Consider the following 6,963-nt stretch of genomic DNA (forward strand, 5'->3'; position numbering starts at 1 on the left):
CTGACCTGCTTCTACCACCACTGGATCCACAAGACTTTCCACATACTGGCCTGTGGTCTTCCTGCATTCGGCGTCATTGCATGTGTTGTGAGAGTCTGAAGGGGAATTTATAGAATGGTATTGGTCCTATGGTATTGGACTTATGGACTTGATCTGGACTGGGCTGGGATGTTTTCTCAATATTCAATTGTTCTTATATATAAAGCTCTTTCTTATACACATGAGTGTCTGTGAATTTTGTTTCTCTAGTCTACCCAGACTAACACACCATGTCTTTGGTGAAATTCTGGGACATGTGTCCTTACTTTGTACAACAGAATTTTCCAAATCTTTAAGCCCTATATTCATTTTTCAATCTCTCTCTTCTCTCACATTTTACTGTGAAAAGTAGAAATCAAGTAGGCCCTTTAAGATCTTTCTTAGAAATCTCATCAGCCAGATATCCAAGTTCATCATTTCCAAGTTCTACCTTCCACCAAGCATTTGAACATAAGTGACAAGTTCTTTGCAACTGCATTGTCCAATCACATATTCACTATTTTCTTTTAAAATCTTACATTTTTGTCCACATTTCAAGCAACCATTTGTTGCTGGGGCCATAGGCACTGTCTAAAACCAAACAGACATTCTCTTCCGTTCTTCTCATTTTCTTCTGAGCCCTCAGCAGGATTCCCTTTGCATCTACAATTCTACCGACAGTATTTTCAAAGCCATCTAGATATTTACTCTTCCAGCCTCTTCCCATTACCCAACTCCAAAACGGCATTCACATAGGATTTGTTAGAGCAGCACCCCATCTCCTGGTACCGAATGCTTAGTTTGCTAGTGCTGCTATAACAGAAATATCACAAGTAGATGGATTTAACAAACACATTTTTTCACTCACAATTCCAGAGGCCAGAAATCTGAATGCAGCGTGCCAGCTCTAAGGGAGGGCTTTCTCTCTCTGAAGTAAAGTCCTTGTGTCTTTGTAGCTTCTACTCCTGAAAGCTCTTCAATGTGGCTTGGCAGCTCTCTTCCCTCATGTCTGTTTGCTCTTACTAACTTGATTGTTTAATTTCTCTCTCTCTCTTTTTTTTGTCTCAAAAGATACTGACTCACAATATAGCTTACACTTGATTCAAACCCTGGTGGTGTAGTGGTTATGAGTTGGGCTGATAACCACAAGTTCAGCAGTTTGAAACCACCAGTGGTTCAATGGGAGAAAGATGAGGCTTTCTATTCCCACAAAGAATTACAGTCTCAGAAGCTCACAGGGAGAGTTCTACCCTGTCCTACAGGGTCACTATGAGTCGGACTCGACTCGATGACAGTGAGCATCTTGATCCATTCAAATAACCAAGACAGCCCATTCCAAAACAGAATTATAAACAAAGGCTTAGAGGTTAGGATTTTTAGCACATATTTCTGTGGGGACATAATTATCATTAAATCCATAACACAGAGTGTGGGGGGAGGTCAGATGCGCAGGCATTCCCTCCCCTGAGGGAATCAGTTGCCAGACTGCTGTCTCATCCCTCCACAGGGGTGGGCCTGCTCCCTGCCTCTGGGGACAATGGACAGGCTCCTGTAGGAGGGGTTTGCACCCTACTGATACTGTTCCTATGGAGACCCAGAGACCACCCCCTAGACCACCCTCTCATTGCTATGTAACCTATAGTGCAGCCCCTTCCTGTGACGTATGTCTCTACCTGTAATTAGTGGGCTGGCATGCCCCCAAAAGGTATATAGGCATGGGTCAGCAATATAGGGGGAAACTTCTCTGACCCTGAGCTCCTTGCTGCTCACTCCCTGGTCACTCCCCTCTCCCTTGTTCCCTTTCCCTCCTTCCCTTCCCCCTCTCTCCACGTGGACCACCAAGCTGGGCTGAGGTGAGCAATGTTGCTATGTATCATGCCTGACTGTATTATTGTATTATCTCTCATGCTCTCGATGACTTTAATATAATACTTATATATTTCAACCGTACAATTGTGCATTACTGAACCCAGTAGTAGTATTACTGAACTCCTAGGAGTAGCAGCGGGTGGGGGCTGGTCCCCTCACCCCTCCTCAGAGTTATTATTTTTTAAATTTAATACTACAACAGAGCAATAAGTACTCACCAATCTCATATTTGTTAAGATATTACATAGGCATAGGATTACCAAAATGATTAGAAGTTCACCAAACCAAATATTTTTAAAAAGCTTACAGAAGTTAGCCAACCGTAAGACTATGGAGAACAGTTTATAATTTTTTCCTCATTTCTGACATTAATTCCAAGTTTTAAGGGTTCCCCAAACTACCGTTATGTTCAAAACCTTACTAGAAGGACTCACAGAACTCACAGTTACAGTTATAGTCATAGTTTATTTCAGGGAGCTGACACACAGTTAAATCAGCCAAGTCAAGACATGCAAAGGGCAAATGCAAAGTTTCTACTGCTCATTCCTCGTGGAGTCACGGAGTGTTAATCCTTTCAGGAACATTTGTAACAATACACACAGAGAATTGCCAAGCAGGGAAGTTCACCTGAACCTTGATTACAAGAATTTTTATTGGCCCTCACTCACATACTGCCTGTATCTTTAGTTTCAAGCCTCCTGGAGGTAAAATTGATGCTGCATGGTCCAAAGCTACCATTGTAAACCACACTGTTACACTGGCTGGTGACCAGTGCTCCCAGACAAACAAAGATATTTCTGTCAGGCAGAGCATTCCAAGGACTGAGAGATCATCTCCCAGTAGTTTAAGGCAAAGGCTGGACCGCTCTTTGTTTTTTGTTTATGCTTGTAATAGATACATTTCTTTTTGTCTGTTTGTTTTTAAGTCTTATTGGCATATAATCCACACATCATACAATTTGATAGTTCAATCATATCAAGAAGAATTGAACAATCATTACTACAGTCAATTTTGGACCTTTTCCTTTTTTCCCATGGTTAAATTGCCTTTAAAATGAGTTGTGTAATCACGGTCAATTCTAGAGCTCTCTCCCCCGTCCCGAATTCATTGTTGACTCTCCAAATCCCCTCACCCTCCCTATCTCCCACCCCCTATCCCTACATCCCCTACAAACCCTGGCATCAGTTCTTGTCTCCATGCATCCGCTCCTTCTGTGCTTCACGAACTGGAAAACCCAACAGAGACCATCAAGAATACAAACGAGCTCCTGGGGGGGGGGGCGGCTGCTGACCCAGCCCTCCCTCCGGCTTACACTGAGGAAGACCTGCAATCAAGGAGTCCTTCGGCTGATAGCCGCTAGTCAGCAGGGCTCAACTGTTTCTGGACCGCAAAAGCCACCCGGGGAAGGTGGTGGTGTTCATCAAGCCCACCTGCCCCTACTGCAGAAAGACCCAGAAGATTCTCTGCCTGTTGCCTTCAAACCAGGGTTTTGGGGATTTGTCGATATCACAGCTGCCACAGACACCAACACCATTCAAGATGATCTCCAGCAGATCACTGGAGCAAGAACCGGACCGCTGGTTCTTCTGGGTCAGGAGGGTATCAGAGGCTGCTCTGATTTAGTGACTCTGCAAGAGAGGGGGAGCTGTTGCAGAGACTAACAGAGAGGGGAGCAGCCCTGAACCCCCTCTCCTCCCCCGCCCCCCGTGGGTGTCCAGCTTGGAGCTGGATGGCGTCACCAACACGGACTGCTCTGCTGGTCGGATGGATCTGTGACCTATTCTTTCTCAGCTACGGCAACTGTTCATTGAAATTGTCACAACATTAACCGAAAAGCTGACGGGGAGGGGTTGTCCTTTGGCCAAAACGGTTCTGTTCTTTTGAATCAATATTAAAAGTGGACCAGCTTATCTTAAGCAAATGAAACAAGCGTCAAGAAGGTTCATGTGTGGTGTGGGGTTTCCCTGTGGGCCTCCCAAAGGACCGGATCAAGTTCTGGTGTAGGACCAGGCCCCCTGGTAACCGTTCTCCACGTGCCAGCATTTCTCCAGCTCTAAGTCCACTGGGTCCCACCGTGCTCATGCCAAGCCCCCCAGGATGCGTCCACAGTTGGTCTTCTGCGACTGTCCGTAGCTGAAGTCATTTCTCTGATCCGGCCCTTCTAGCATGTTTTGAATGTGTGTTTTCAAACGACACACACCTCCCCTTCATGCTCTGAGCTAGTGTTCTCCTCCCTGAGAGCTGCCAGATCTCGTAGGAAATGCCCCATCCGTCGTCTGGCTGGGCCTCAGCGCCCAATGCGAGAAGCTCTGCCGGAATAGGGAAGCCCTGGTCACCTGGCTTGGTGCCATGGGGATGCGGGCATCAAGACCACGTGGCCGTACTCTTGCAAAAAGGGTCACGGGCACCCCGCGCAAGTGTGTACTGCCGTGACTTGGGTTATCAAAAGATTTTAAATTATAGGCTTGTTGCTCCTGCCTTGAAAAAAAAACAAATATCCCACCCTGGAAGGAACCAAATGGAGAAACACTGTTCTTAAATGATTCTCTACCGTTTCTCTTGATTTTTTTTTTTTTACACTCTTGAACAACTTTAATTTCTTACTGCAAAGTTTAATTTTTCTATTCAAGAATTAGGATGTTAAGTTACTTTCCTTATGTGGTCTCTGGTACAAATGGTTAATTGTGTTTATAATGAATAAATAAGCATTAATGATGAAAAATAAATAAAATGAAATAAAGTGGTAAGGACAAAATAATAATAATATAAAGATAAAAATACAAACAATGATTAAGAAAGAAAAACCACAATCGATGTTTAAAAAACCATGGATGACGTTTTTGGCTTGGAGCAAGCAAGAGATACTTGAGCCTAGAACAAATTCCAGTTGGGGCAAGAGGGAGGTCAACTGACCAAGTATCAAGTTCCATCCAGCATAATGAGGGTTACCATGATCTCTGTCTGATCGAGATCCTTGCCTGTGGCTAGTGGGGCTTAATCTGACTAGATCCTCTGCAGATGAGTTTGGGGCTCACACTGTTCTCCAGAGCCTTCTACAAATTGGGCGTTCATAATTTTAGGTCGAATACTTTTCCCTTCAACATATTTTCATTATGGTGTGCTTCTTCCATGTGGATTGGTTGACTCCTCACTTAGATGGCTGTTTATTTGAATGCAAGCCTTAAAGACACCAGACACTATTCTGGTTGGTAGCTGGGCACCATCTGCTTTCTTCACCACACTTTACTGTAGCACCCGCATCTTCACTGATCATTTCATGCAGGTGAGTATCGAACAGGGCCTGTTATCAGAACTAACTGTTCTGCTTGTCTCTGGGACATGCATGACTCAGGTTTACTTTGGAAGGGTCAGGCCTCTCTTTGGATAAAGTAAATTATTCACTACTTAAGATCTAATTCATCATTTTTCCTGATTTTTCAATCATGTAAATATTCACCTTGATTTCAATTCAACGTGTCTTGTTTTGTTTTCGTTCTTTTTTGCACATTTAGGGTTTCTATTGCATTTTCAGGATCCCTGGTGGGTTAGTGGTTACCAGTGGGCTGCTAACTGCAAGGTGAGCTGTTCAAAACCACCAGTCACTCCACAGTGGCTTTCTACTCCAGTAAAGAGTTTCCGTCTCAGAAACTCACAGGGGCAGTTCTACCCTGCCCCGAGGGTCACTATGAGTTGGCATCAACTCTATCACAGTGAGTTAGGGTCTAAGTGTATTTTCTGTTTGTTTCTTCCATCTCCCACTTCCCCTTTTCTCGTTTTTTATGTTCTTGTGAGTTATTTTCGAGGATTCCATGTTCTATTCATTTATTTCTAGTGTTTTGAGTATAGCCCTGGTGGTGTAGTGGTTACGAATTGGGTGGCTACCGGCAGTTCCAAACCAGCAGCTGCTCCTTTGGAGAAAGACGAGGCTTCTGATTCCCATGAAGAGTCCCAGTCTCGGAAACTGACAGGGGCAGCTCCACCCTGTCTTACAGGGTCACTCCGAGTCAGAATCGACTTGATGGCAGTGAGTTTGAGTTTTGAGCAGAGATTTCTTTTTTAAAAAAATGCTTTTATTGGAGGCTCTTACATCTATCATAATCCATACATTCCTCCAGGGTGTCGAGCACATTTGCACATATGCCGCCGTCATCATTTTCAAAGCATTCTCTTCCTACTTGAGCCCCTGATATCTGCTCCCCATTTCTCCCCCCCGCTGCCCACCCTTCCTCATGAACCCTTGATAAGTTATAGTTTTTTCCATATTTTACATCATCCTCTGTCGCCCCTCACCCACTTTTCCGTTATTCTTCCCCCCCCTGGGAGGGGGCTCTAGATTTATCTTTGTGATCGGTCCCCCCTTTTTCCTCCCACCCTCCCCTAATCCTCCTGGTATCTCTACTCTTCTTGTTGGCCCTGAGGGGCTTATCTCTCCTGGATTTCCTGTGTTGCAGGTTCTCATCTCTAGCAGTGTGCAGAGCATAGATTTCTTAATGGTTTTAGTGGTTCATAAGTATTGTAATGTTCACATAGAATTTATCACAGTCTACTGGTATCAATGTTTTACCACGTTGAATGAAGTGTGGAAATTGTACTTTCTTTATCTTCCCCATGTAATAATATAATTGTATTTCCTCTAAATACCGAGTACTAAATCAGACCGCATTATAATTTTTGCTGTGACTATCAACTATGATTTTTTAAATTCATAAGAGGATAGTGTCTTCATTCCTGTGTGCTGCCCAAACACATTTCATTTATATTATCACATTAAAAAATAATTTTATTAGGGACTCATACAACTCTTTTCACAATTCATACATACATCATTTGTGTCCAGCACATTCGTACATATGTTGCCATCATCATTCTCAAAACACCTGCTTTCTACTTGATCCCTTGGTATCAGCTCCTCATTTTTCCCCCTCCCTCCTCACTCCCCCCTCCCCCTGAACCCTTGATAATTTATAAATTATTATTATTATATCATATCTTACACCATCCGACGTCTCCCTCACCCACTTCTCCGCTGTCTGTCCCCCAGGGAGGAGGCCATATGTAGACCTTGTCATCTGTTCC

The 6,963-nt window shown here is 43.9% G+C and overlaps 1 pseudogene; it reads left to right on the forward strand.

The window, feature by feature from the left end:
- Positions 1-1,306: 1,306 nt before the first annotated feature.
- Positions 1,307-3,715, forward strand: LOC101643546 (annotated as a pseudogene).
- The last annotated feature ends 3,248 nt before the right edge of the window (positions 3,716-6,963 follow it).

The sequence above is a fragment of the Echinops telfairi genome, unplaced genomic scaffold (assembly GCF_000313985.2).
Source record: "Echinops telfairi isolate 266 unplaced genomic scaffold, ASM31398v2 ScPeMD7_19;HRSCAF=73, whole genome shotgun sequence".
Taxonomy (NCBI): domain Eukaryota; kingdom Metazoa; phylum Chordata; class Mammalia; order Afrosoricida; family Tenrecidae; genus Echinops; species Echinops telfairi.